Source organism: Gossypium hirsutum, chromosome A10 (genome assembly GCF_007990345.1).
Source record: "Gossypium hirsutum isolate 1008001.06 chromosome A10, Gossypium_hirsutum_v2.1, whole genome shotgun sequence".
Taxonomy (NCBI): Eukaryota; Viridiplantae; Streptophyta; class Magnoliopsida; order Malvales; family Malvaceae; genus Gossypium; species Gossypium hirsutum.
The window spans coordinates 70,157,715-70,172,141 of record NC_053433.1 but is presented as its reverse complement, the minus strand read 5'-3'; positions in this window follow the sequence as shown (position 1 = coordinate 70,172,141).

Sequence of the window (14,427 nt, the reverse complement as noted above, 5' to 3'; positions counted from 1 at the left end):
TGTTTTGTTGAAGATAAAAGAAAAGGTCAAGAAGCAATTCGATGCTGATTTTTATCAAGTGATTAAGTACTCAGAATGGGTAGCCAATATAGTCCCTGTTCCTAAGAAAGATGGGAAAGTATTAATGTTCGTAGACTAATGAAATTTGAACAAAGCCAGCCCAAAAGACAATTTTCTGTTGTCTCAGATTGACACCTTAGTGGATAACACGGCAGGTTACTCACTTTTCTCCTTCATGGATGATTTCTCAGGATACAACCAAATAAAGATGCATCTTGAAGACATGGAAAAAACCACATTCGTAACCATGTGGGGAACATTTTACTATAAAGTGATGCCATTTGGGTTAAAAAATGTAGAGCGACATATCAAAGAGTCATGGTAACCCTGTTCCATGATATGATGCACAAAGAAATTGAAGTTTATGTTGATGATATGATTGCAAAGTCCCGAACAGAAAAAGAGCATGTGCAAGTTCTAAGGAAATTGTTCTTAAGGTTAAGAAAGTACCAGTTAAAGCTCAACCCAGCAAAATGCATATTCGGGGATAGGTTAGGGAAGCTGCTAGGATTTGTAGTCAGTGAAAAAGGGACAGAGATTAACCCAGACAAAGTCAAGACTATACAATAATTGTCTCCATGGTGCACTCAAAAAGAAGTTCGAGGTTTCCTAAGAAGACTAAGTTACATCGCCTGGTTCATTTCACAACTAACGGAGAAATACGACCCCATATTCTGTCTCTTTAGGAAATGCAACCCAGGTGTATGGGATGATGAGTGCCGGAAAACTTGTGATAAGGTCAAACATTACATTTCTAATGCCCTAGTACTGATGCCACCTTGCTCAGATAAGCCGTTGGTACTGTACTTGGCAGTATTCGAAAATTCTATGGGATGCGTGCTAGGCCAACATGATGAGCCAGGAAGAAAAGAAAAAGCGATATACTATCTCAGCAAGAAGTTCACTGAATGTGAGACAATGTATTCACCAATTGAGAAGTTGTGTAGGGTCTTGATTTGGACAACCCGGAGATTGAGACAGTACATGTTGTACCACACAACTTAGCTTATCTCAAAACTAGACCCTCTGAAGTACATGATAGAGTCGACTACTTTGAATGGAAGAATGGCTCGATGGAAAATTTTGCTTTCTAAATTTGACATAATCTACGTAAACCAGAAGGCTATAAAAGGGAGTGCAATAGCAGATTTTCTGACCAGTAAAGCTCTAGAAGATTATAAGCCTTTGAGCTTTGATTTCCCGAAAGAAGGTCTAATGTATGTTGCAACCGCTGAAGAAGACTCTCAAGAAGGCCATCCTTGGAAACTAAATTTTGAAAGAGCTTTAAATGTTATGGGTAACGGAATCGAGGTAGTTTTGGTATCCCCAAACGGAGATCATTATCCCTTTACTAGTAAATTGGATATTGATTGCACAAACAACATGGCAGAATACGAGGCATACATCATGGGAATCCATACACCATAAAACACAAGATCAAAGTATTAGAGGTATACGGGGATTCTGCATTAGTAATCTATTAGCTCAAAGGTGAATAGGAGACAAGATACCCCAAATTGATCAATTACCAAAAGATAGTTCTTAAGTTAATTAAAGATTTTGACGATATCACCTTCTGTTACCTCCCCCGAAATGAAAACCAGATGGCTGACGCCTTGGCTACTTTAGCTTCTATGATTAAAATGTATAAGCAAGAGGATGTGAAACCTATCCAAATGAGTATTTATAAGGCTCCGACTCATTGCTACAGCATCGACGACGAAGAAGAAAAAGATGATCACCCTTGGTATCATGATATATTACAATATGTGAGGAATTGTGAATACCCAGACCAAGCGACTGAGAATGATATAGGACATTGAGAAGGCTGGCCAGTGACTATGTTCTAGATGGAGAAATCCTATATCAAAGAAGGAATAATTAGGTCCTGCTAAGATATGTAGACACTGTTGAGGTTAAGCAAATCTTGGAGGAGGGCCATGAGGGTGTCTGCGGAACACACGCTAATGGTTTCACAATGGCCAGACAAATCATGAGATTCAAATATTATTGTCCACTATGGAAGGGGATTGCATCAACTATGCCAAGAAGTACTATAAATGCCAAATTTATGGAGAAAAATTTATGTACCTCCTTTACCTCTTTAGGTCATGACTTCTCCATAGCCTTTCTCCATGTGGGGCATGGATGTCATTGGGCCAATATCGCCAAAACATCTAATGGGCATCGGATCATCTTTGTGGTCAACGATTACTTCATCAAGCGGGTAGAGGCCACTTCTTACACCAATGCCACAAAGTCGCGAGTCAGCAAATTCTTGAAGAAAAAGATTATATGTTGATGTGAGATGCTAGAGAGGATCATATCAGACAATGCACTGAACTTGAACAATAGTACGATAGCGGAGGTCTGCAGTCAATTCAAAATTAAACACCACAACTCATCGCCATATCGCCCAAAGATGAATGGTGCGGTGGAAGCAGTCATTAAGAACATTAAGAAGATTGTAGGAAAAATGACTGAGACTTATAAAGATTAGCACGAGAAGTTACCATTTGCCTTTTATGCTTATTGAACGTCTGTTAGGACCTCCACCGGGGCAACGTCTTTCTCTTTGGTTTATGGAATGGACGCGGTTCTACCTATTGAGGTTGAGATTCTCTCTCTACGAGTTCTGTCGAACTAAATTTAGATGAAGCAGAATGGATCCAATCTCAATATGATCAGTTGAACTTAATTGAAGAAAAGAGCCTGAAAGCTATCTGTCATTATCAAATGTACCAAAAGCTTATGATGCAGGCTTATAACAAGAAGGTTCGTGCTAAGAAATTCCATGAAAGGGACCTAGTTTTGAAAAAGATCCTCCCCATACAAAAGGACTTCAGAGGAAAATAGATGCCAAATTGGGAAGGACCTAATGTAGTGAAGAAGGTCTTCTCTGGAGGAGTTCTAATTTTGACCGAGATGGATGGAAAAAACCTGTCTAATCTTGTGAATTCGGATTCGGTCAAGAGGTACTTTACCTAAAAAAAAGGGAGAGGCCAAGGCGAAAACTCGCAAAAGGGTGCTTTGGGACCAAAGGGGTTTTAAGTTGAAAACCCAAGAATGGGCAATTCAAATTTTGATTAAAGATGGGGCATGCGCTAGTCTTGTCTTCTTCGAATTAACAAGAATGAAGGATGTTACATCTCGGGACATCAACAAAGTACTCTAGGTCTTCTAAAACACATATCAAGTTCAAAGGTCCTCTAGAAGTTTTATGCAGCGAAGCTCATACTACGATATCTGGGACACCTGTTTTTATTTTATTCATTTTGTATTTTAGCAAAATTTTTTATCTTGATCAATTTATTCATTTCAATCTTCGCTCTCAATAAAATTCCTTTTGTCCATTGCGATAATCTTTTTCAAGCGTTTTTTATTAAAATAATGATTAATGAACTAATAATACTCAAAGAAAAAGGAGTTCTGCATATTACTCTAAAATGCTTCTAAATAATACAAGGACCTGAAACGGGACCAATTAGTTAGAACTAACCCAAATTCAAGGGTTGGAAACATTGGGGAAAGAATAGCCCAAATTGTTATTATTCTTCAGGTTTTCTGCCAGAGATACTAGCTGAAGAAAAAGAACAGAGTAATACTTTAATGATAAAACCTCGATGAACAACGAGCAACACCAACATAAGCATTAAAAGAAGATCATGCTAAAAATGACATTCTGCATTCATGCAAACATCATTCATTTATATTAAGTTAGGAGCATTTGATTCATTTTGATCATAATATCCTAGTCACTCAGCATAAAGATAGGCCCATGAAATCAATTCTACAGGTCATGTTCCCTAGAGAACGGTGCAACAAATTAGTGAAACCATAAATCCCATACCCCTGAAGTTACAGTGGGATGGATTGAAGTTATTATGGCGAATCTTATCTCCCTGAAGTTGCAGTGGAGCATATTAAAGCCACAAATCCTATACCCCTGAAGTTGCAGTGGGGCAGGTTTAAGTTACGAGTCTTATCTTCCTGAAGTTGTAGTGGAACAGACTAAAGATAGCAAATCTTATCTTTCTGAAGTTGCAGTAGAGCAGATTGAAGCTACAAACCTTAGCTCCCTGAAGTTGCAGTAGAGCATGTTGAAATTACAAGTCTTATTTCCCTAAAGTTGCAGTGGAACAGACTGAATATAGTAAATCTTATCTCCCTGAAGTTGCAGTGGAGTAGATGAAAGCCAAGAACCTTATCTCCCTGAAGTTACAGTGGAGTAGGTTGAAGTTACAAGTCTTATCTCCATAAAGTTGCAGTGAAGCAAACTGAATTTAGCGAATCTTATTTCCCTGAAGGTGCAATGGAATAGATTAAAGCTACAAGTTACAAATCCTATACCTTTGAAGTTGCAATAGGTCGGATCAAACTATCATGACGAATCTTATCTCCCTAAAGTTGCAATGGAGCAAATTGAAACCACTAATCTTATCTCTCTAAAGTTACAGTGAAATAGACTAAAGCTACAAATTACAAATCTTATCTCCCTGAAGTTCCAATGGAGTGGATTAAAGCCACAATTCCTATACCCCTGAAGATGCAGTGGGATGGAATGAGGCTACTCGAAGAAAAGAAGCAGCAAAGAAGTCAAAACGAGGCAAGACGAGGCAAAATTGGCCCTTTCGAAGTCTTTACTCCATTCTCGTTACATGACAATGAGCAAAGAGAGGTAGCTGTAATAGCCAATTTTGGCCTAAACCCAAATCAATAAAACAAAAAATAAAACTCAAACAAATAAATAATTAAACAGTTCAAAATGAATTTCCATTTACATATTGAACCCAAACCAAAACTAAACCAGCCCAAAATTTAAAAACCAATTACAAACCCAATAACCTAAACCCTAATAGCCCAATTAACCCAAAAATTTTTAGCAAAATAAACCCTATCCCCCTTGACCAGCGCCGCACGTCATTCTGCCACCACTGCCCACACTCCATCGTCGTCCTCCACGCGCGTCTAGCACCTGCAAAGAAAAATCCACACGCGAACAGTCGCAGACAACAAGCAAAAGACAAAAACGGATTTGTGGAACTCGGCTATAAAAGCCGAAATAAATCCCTTTCTAAATTTTTACGCATACGAGAAAAAAAAGAAGAAGACAAAACAGAAGTTTAAAAAGGTTGATTTTGATTTTTTGTTCGGGCTTTCCTTTCGTTTCCCTATTTTCTTTTTCTTTTTATTTATTTTTTTGTACAAATCTATTTTAATAAAAGACTAAAATAAAAAGAGTAAAAGAAATAATTTACCTTTAACGCCGTAGTCGGAGTTCTCTTCTCCAGGCAATGAAGCGGCCTAACTTTAGTTTCTCGGAAATGTCATCGGCGTTGAGAAAGAGCCGAAGAGTCTTTTTATTTTGTTTTTTTGTTTTTTTTTGTGTTTTGGTGGGGATTTGGGTATTTGACCCTCGGATTAAGATTTGGAAGGTTGAATCGGTCGAACAAGGTTCCTTTTAGAAACTTCGGCCGCCATATACGGTGGCAGGCCAGCGACAGCGCAAGAGGGTTTTTTGAAACCCTAGCAGAGGAAAAGAAAGAGAAGAAGGGGAGGTTTTTGAAAGTTTTTTTAAAAAAAAAGAAACAAAATGAAATTTTAGAAAAAAAAATTACTTAAATAACCATCTAAAACGCCAGCGTTTTGCACCCCCCGCACGCCTCAAAACGGTGTTGTTTTGGGGGGGCTGTTCGACCCGACCCGATTGGGGAGGATCGGCGCATTTTTAAAGCAAATGGGCTATTTGTGTTGCAGGTCCTTCTGTTTTGCCACTTGTTTTCAATGTGACCCTTTTGTTCTTTCTTTTGCGTTTTTAGTTTGACCCCAGGATTTTGCCCCTATTTCAACTTGATCCTCAGACCATTTGAAGAGGCATACGCGTGAAACACAGCGCATGAGGGCTAGGAAAATTTTCCCAATCAGTCCCTCATTCTTCAAGCGCATTTCTTTTCGATCCTTGATGGCCTTTTTTTATTTTTTTATTTTACAATTGGTACCCTAGATTCCATTTTAATTCTGATTAAGTCATCTTTTATTTAATTTCAACTTTTATAAACTATTTTATATGTTATTCATTTTAAAATTTTTTTATAGTATTCATTTTAAATTGTTTTAATACATATTGTTTTGAATTATTTTATATATTAATTTCTTTACATTTTTTTATTTATTTATCTTAAACTCTTTTATACATTATTTATTTTTTATATATATTATTTATATTAAACTATTTTTTATTATTTATTTTAAATTTCTTTTTACATATTATTCATTCTAGACTTTCTATATGTTATTTTAAATTGTTATATATATTATTTATTTTAAGTTGCTTTATTTTATTTTAAATTGTTTTGTATATTAATTATTTTAAATTGTTTTATACTATTCATTTAAATTGCTTGTTATAATATCTATTTTAAACTTATTTTTTATGTATTATTTATTTAAAATTGTCTCATTATTTATTCTAAATGGTTTTATGTTATTTATTTATTTCTTTTGGTTATTAATGCTGGTATTTAAGTGACATATGTTATGTGATTATTGCCACTGTGTATTATAATTCGTTCATTCGTATTTCCATATCATTGTTATTCACTTGTATAATATTCTATTGATGTGTTATTGTTCCATGCTCATTACTATATTTTTATCTCATGTCATCGCATCGTGTATTAAGCTCCAATGTATTTATCCAATATGGACCGTTTTATTTATTCCAAACAAAATAAACACACATCGTTAAGTGTTGCATTCGTTATTATTCAAAAAAAGAAAAAAAGAAAAAATTTCAAAATAAGGCAATATTTCGCGTTTCGGGAATTCAAGATATCATACCCTAACTTACGGGCTTTCGATTTTCTTGTTAAACCTAAATAGCTAAATATCCTTTTAGATTTCAAAATACATAAAGTTTCGATAAAAATTAAAAGCAAACTCGTTCTCGAGGGTTCAAATGTCGCATCCTAACTTACGGGATGTGGCATTTTGGTATCTCAGGACGAGTGTGCCTTTGATGTTCATTTCAATTTAATTCAAGTTTTCTTTAAAAAAAACATACATTAATAAAAATGGATCGTATTTTAAAATCTTTTCAAATTTCAACTCTCGACATTAAGGCATTAATTAATTAAATTTGGTACCTATTTTGGGCGTGATGAGGGTGTTAATCCTTCCTTGCACGTAACTGACTCCCGAGCCTATTTTCTCGAACTTCATAAACCAAAACCGCTGATTTAGTGAATCGAAATATTTTATTAAAACAATCAAATTATTAGGTGATCCGATCACACCTCAAAAAAAATTGGTGGTGACTCCATTTTCATTTTTAAATAAAAGTCGATGACCCTTTTTCAAAAAAATGGTTTCGACAAAACTCATAGCCATTTTTTTTTTGTTTTTCCCTAGACAGAAGTAAAACCCAAATAAGTACTCGGGTTATCATCCACAGAAATATGGAACAAAGCTGCCAAATTTCTCTCATCTTCTCATCAAGCATGTTAGAGCTAAAGATCACACTTGATTTATTCAAATTTATACTCTACCCTGACCCAACACAGTACTCTTGTAACATGGCAAACATAGTCAAACAATTAGCACTTTTAGCTGGCATAAAGAACAAAACATCATCTGCAAATACAAGGTGAGACAAAATAGGGCAACCTGAACCTAATTTAACCAATAAAAAAAGGTATGGACACTAGGGTTCCCCCTGCCTAATACCTCTAGAAGAATGAATTATGTCAGAGATTTTACCATTAATAATTATATTGTAGGTGAGAGAAGCGATATGCTAAAAAATCTAGCCAATCCACTTCTGACTGAACCCTATCTTTCCCATAACAATACCCTTGAAATCTTACTCCACCCTATCATAGGCCTTATTCATATCCACCTTTAAAGCCATCTCAAACTTCTTCCCTTGCTTCCTATTCTTCAAGTGGTGAAGAACTTCATTTGCCTCAAGTATATTATCTTGTATTTGCCTCCCTTCAATGAAATAGCTCTGATTCTTTGTAACCCATCCATCCAAATGCTTCTTAAGCCTATTGGATATCTTGGAAATGATTTTATAGACAAAATTATAGCAGTTTATGAGTTTGAACTGTGTAACCTCCTCATGGCCTTTTACCTTTGGAACAAAAAAAAATACTAGTCCTATTAAGCACCTTTAGCATATGTCCTTATTTAAAAAAATTCTGCATTGTCTCCACCACTCTGTTTTTAACTATCTCCGAGAATTTTTGATAGAAAAATCCATTATAACAATCAGACCAGGGGCCTTCAGAGCTCTAAGCTGAAAAGTAGCCTGCATTATCTCATCTTCACTAACCTCTCTTATTTGTTCATTATTGACCTCTTCACTCAGCATTTTTGGCACCTTTTCCAACAGCCCAGACTAATCTTTTTTCCCCACTGTAGTAAACAGTTCTTCATAACACTTTTGGAACTAAACCATTATGAGCTTTTAATCATCAATCCACCCAACTCTACTCCTAATTCTCATAATCTTATTCTTCCTCCTCTTTTGCATAGTTTACAAGTGAAAAAGACTTTGTGTTTTTATCTCCATGTTGCAGCCAATTCACTCTTGACCTTTGGAACCAATACTTTTCTTCCCTATCCCAAACCTTTTTAAGCTCTCAAATTAATTGATTAGTCTCTTCCATACCATTAACCCCATCATCGTACTTTTGTAGCTCCCCTATCTTCCCCAAGATATCATCAATCACCTTCCTATTATTTGGAAACACCCTCTTACTCTATTGTAAAAGCATCTTGCTGTAATTTTTTTTTGTATTAACTGATAAGCCTTAGGCCACAAAAAATTAACCTCCCATCCATATTTAATTATTTGCGCACAATCTTTATTATCAATCCATTAACTTTAAAACTTAAACTGTTTTGGCCCATTTTATCCTTTACCTCTGTATCAACAATCAAAGGAGCATGATCAGACCCAACAATAAGAATATTAATAACCTTGGAACCAGGAAAACACTCCATCTATGCAATATAACAAAGGGCTTTGTCAATCTTTTCCTTTATTGTCCCATATTCCCTCTTATTTTCATAAGTAAATTTAAGCCCCTTAAAATGTAAATCAATAAGCTTCGTCTCCTCTATCATACACCTAAAACACTAAATTTTCTTTTCATCCCTAAGCCTGCCCTCTTCATTCTCATAATGGTAAAGGATATCATTAAAATCTCCAAGACATAGCCAAGGCCCTTTAATGAATCTAGCCTTCTACTTAATGTTCTCCCAAACCCTTTTTCTTTCTTCAAACTCAATAGGTCCATACACCCAAAACACCCTTACAGAACGACCACTACCATTATCCTCCACATAGTATAAATTAAACTCTTAGTTTTGTTTAGCAAAACTATTTTAACTCTCTCTTGCTACTATACTGCCAGACCCCTACTTAAACCTTCTAGATCCACATATACAACCCCCTCCATCTTGCACTTCTTTCTAAAACCCTACAACTTATCTTTACTATTTTTTTGTTTCCATCAAGCGGATACATATTAGGTCATAGCTCTTACAAAGCTCTTTCAAATTCTGAATTGTCAAAGAAGACCCCACTCCTTGGCAATTCCAAGATAAGAACCTCATAGCCCTTTGGTGGATGTTATAGGATAGCCACCGTAACGTTCAGTATCAACCAACCTTTGAACAGGACCTCAACTAATACCTCTGAAAACTCAAGCCTAGGACTTCCTTCCCCCTACCTTTCTCTAACACCTTCCAACCCCTTTATACTTCTTCACCTCGTCTTCTCTACAACCTTCTGGCATTCTCTTTCACCCCTTTATTCCCATTATTTCCCATTAACCAATCATCAATTTTTTTATTTCTTTCTTCTCCAATTATTTTCCTAATCATCATCCTCCAAGCTTCTATCCAAAGACATACCTTGTACCTTTTCACCTAAAATTTCTTTAGCAACCAAAATTTGTTTTTCCCTTTGCGCACTTGTTTCCACACTGTCCATTTCACATTTCTCACCTACATTAGAAGAAAGCTCCACAAAGTAAGGATTCAATCCAACTCTTACTACCTTTCTCCCATCATTTCCAACCATCTTACCTAAAAGCCTTTCTTCAGAATACACATCAGATTCAACACCCTCAATCCCCTCCCCACTCAACCCCTCTTTCCCTTTCTTATGAAAAGATATTTCTTGCCTATTAAATTTTTTAGACCCATCATCCACTATCACTTCTTTCACAACATTTCCCCCTCCCCCTTCTTACCTTCCCCACTCTCACCTATATCTTCCACAGTTTCTCCAAAACTGCCCCATCGTTAACCTACCTCCCTTTCTCCCTCACTTTCACCCATTCCTACCAATATCCCACCCCCTTGAACAATTCACTCAAACCCTTCTCCCTCTTTCCTTCCCACTCCTCATAATTCTTTCCCAACCCCATATTCCTCCCCTCCTTTATCCCAAGCACAATATTATCCCTACTCTAATAGCTTCCACCCATCCACCATACCTCCTAACCTAACCTTCATCACTCCATTTCACCTTCTCAAATCTATATATTCTTACTAAGGTCCCACCTTACCACATCCAAAGGAAAATATGCAATCTTCTCATATTTTATCTTACCTCACACCCTGTCCTTACTCTCATTCGTTACCCAAAATTCAGGAACTAGGGTTTTTTCAGATTAGTCTCAATTTTAACCCTAAAAAAACTTCTACTCCATCCCCTCTCCAAAACTCTATAATCCACCTTCACCAACTTTTTTAACCTACTACCAATCAATTCAACATTCCTAATTGTCATCATTTCTAGAGGTAAATTAGATATTTGGATATAGATAGTCACCTTAGTAAAATCCAACTCTTGAATTTTTCGATTCACTGCCCACTTCTTCAAGTTCAAACAAAAACCCATCACTATCCATGGTCCATTCTACAAAACTGATTCTATCACCTCAAGTTTTGCAAACTAAAGAGCATACATATTTTCTCCAAGCTCCCACACCTTTTCTAGTTCTGCCTCAGACCAGATACTCTGCAAAACCCATTTAAACCCCTTTCTATTAGGAGTTTTATTCGCATGAATTTTCCCAACTAGTGTAAATTTCGTTGCCCTTTCCAAACCCCCTTTAGCTGTTTCCAACTGTATCTCAAGCTCATCAAAACCCCTCTCCTTTTCCATTATAAAAAACCCCCAAATCAATGCAAAGCAGTTAATTGGATTAAAAAGTGACACTATTCTATCCCTCGATTAATGGAAATACTCACAAATAGATCCTACAAAAAAAGAATCATCAAAGCAAGACCTAAAATAGAAAAACAAAAAACTCAAATATGACTTAATCATCAACTACAGGTTGCCCTAAGACTCAAAACCAAAAGACCAGACTCTTTTCTTATTATAAAAGACTTAGAACCTTAAAACAAATAAAGAAAAAACAAAAGAAATTGAAAAAATTGACTCGAAACCACATTTTTTTACTCAAAAAATAAATTTGTCATGAAAAAAAGGAGAAAAAACCTCTCCAAAAAGAGATAGGCACTCCCAAAAAATGAGAGAGAAAAAAAAGCAAAGTAACTAACAACTATATGTTAATCATGCTGAGAAATACTATTTACTTGATTAAATATAATTTATTATTGAAAAAGAAAAAGAAAAATAAGTGATTTGGTACGATAACGCTAACATTAAAAAGATAGAAAAGAAATATCCCTTAAAGTGATGCCATTTCAAAAAAATAGAAGGATAAAAAAAGTCCAAAATGGAGCAACAATGGTTGAAACCATCAAGAGAAGAGATGTTCAAAATGGAGCAACAATGATATTTATATGTTTCGAAACATTTCTAAAATTTAAATGGCTTCTCTTTTTAACTTTCTATTATCAAGTTGAGATAATTAGGTTTTAGTTAGTCTATTCTCAGTTGAATAAGGGGTGGCCAAATCAACTATTTCATTTGCGGGGTAAGAAAGCTCGTGTTTTTTTGTCCACGTGATAAAACAAATGACCAACTATAAAAGGGTTTAATTTTGACTGAAGTTTTGAGCTTTTTTCAATAAATACATTGAGTAGGATAGGGAACTTATATAGTTTTATAAAAAAATAGATTATTTTAAAGAATTATAAAAAAAAGTCGAGATAAGTTTCATTTTTATCGAAAGGGGAAATGATACTAAGAATTCGTTAATCTCTATTTTTATTTTTTAAATAATATATTATAATATTTTTTTAATTACTATTAATTTAGTAATGGTGGCCTAATTAAGAAAAAGCAAGTGGAAATGTTTGTTATAAGATTATAATAAATTTGCTTTGTTTGAGAGTGAGAAAGGGAATCAAAATTTAAAATGTTGCAGCCTAAAATATATTTATAAAAATGAGGTAAATATTATAATTATTTTTTTAAGATAACATTATATATTTGTTCGGGTTTTGGCTTGATTTTATAATTTAATAAAAAAAAGTGATATATGAATGAAAAAATATATTTTTTTTTCAATTTTAGAAATAAAATTCAAAAAAGTTGTGTCAAATATTGAATTAAATTTGAATAATTATGTTTATCTTACTTGTTAGGGTCACTAACCATTCTATTAATGCAGATGATATCAGTTGCACCATGCATGTTCAAATTCTAAAAATTTATTGTGGACGAAGAAGAAAAATATTGTTTTGATGACAAAGAAAAAATTTCAATGGCAGAAAAGTCAAAATCAATAATTGCAGTTATTGATTCAGGTATAAATGTGAATCATGAATGTTTTGCAGATAAACATATTCCTATTTTGGAATCTAGCCACTTGAATATTTCTTTTAAAAGGTATGTATTTTGCTTCAGTTATTACTAATATAATTTTATTACTAATTTATTTTTATAATAAAAATGATGATTTAAATTGATATTTAATGCAGAAAGATTGTGGCTATTGAAAATTACACCTAAGGGAAGGCTTTAACTAAAGCGACAAGATTGGTTGATTTTAATTTTCTAGAAGACCTCAATAGTCATGGCACTGCATGTGCTTCCATTACCGTTGGAACTTTAACAAAACTAAAATGACTCAAAAATATTTCTGGAACTTTTTATTCTAAAATACAAGGGGAAAACCCATTTGCCAGAATAGCATCCTACAAAGTTTCTGATGATAAGGTGACAATTGATAAAAGTGTTGAAGTTTCAAAATTCTTTGCTTGATGCTATGAATAAAGTTACTTTGGGCAAGTTGTATTTAATAATGGTATTTTTGAGTACTGATACTTTGTCAAACCTTTCTTTGCACTACAGGAAAACAGACTTTTAGCGGCATTTTTTTTGCCTTTAGCGGCGTTTTTTTGAAAAAAGCGCCGCTAAAAATCCTAGTCTTTAGCGGCGCTTTCTTAAAAAACGCCGCTAAAGACCAAGACATTTAGCGGCGTTTTTCTAAAAGCGCCGCTAAAGACCAGGATTTTTAGCGGCGCTTTTTAAAAAAACCCGATAGGCCAAGACTTTTAGCGGCGCTTTTAAAAAACGCCGCTAATTTGCAGTACTTTTAGCGGCGCTTTTTTTAAAAAACGCCGCTAATTTGCCCAGTTTTGCAGTATATATTTTTGCACCTATATCCAACCCTCCTGCAAGAAATTCAACCAAAAACAGCAAATATACCATGAAATCCAACCAAAACCTGTAAATTTAAATAATACAAAATTATACGAAAAATATATTATATAAATTGTAAATGAATATTCAAAATATTCTTACAATAATGTTAAAAGTTACAAGAAAACAAATGTCTAAGATGGGGGATTTTGAAATTGCTGGAACATAGTCATCATAGACTGAAGCTGTAGCTGGAGTTCATTGTATTTTCTGTTCTGCTCCGCCTCCCGCGCTGCTGCCTCCGCTCTAAGTTGAGAAATTTGCTCATATGTGCTAGCTTGTATCAGAACTATCTGATCTTTTAGCCTCTGAACTTCAGCTTGACTTTGACTCCCGGAAGGCATGTATTGGTGCGAGGCGAATCCAAAATATTGGGTCGGGTTAACACCAGATCCTTGAAATCTAACCTGACCATACCTTTCAGGACCCAAAACTTCATTAATAATTTTGTTATCAATATCCTCAAAATTAATAGAACTATCAGTCGAAGCAGTCACTTCATACTCTGCCTTCTTATCTTTTAGTTTCTCCTAATAAATCAGTTAAAGAGTTAGAAACGAAATATACAATAAAAAGGAATACAACATAACATTATTTAAATTAAACTAGTAAAAACGATAAATTAAAACATTATAATTAAATATTATAAATATTTATAATGAATCAAATTTTATTAAGTAAATATACCATAATTTCTGCAGCCTCAGATGTCATCTGTAACACCCCGA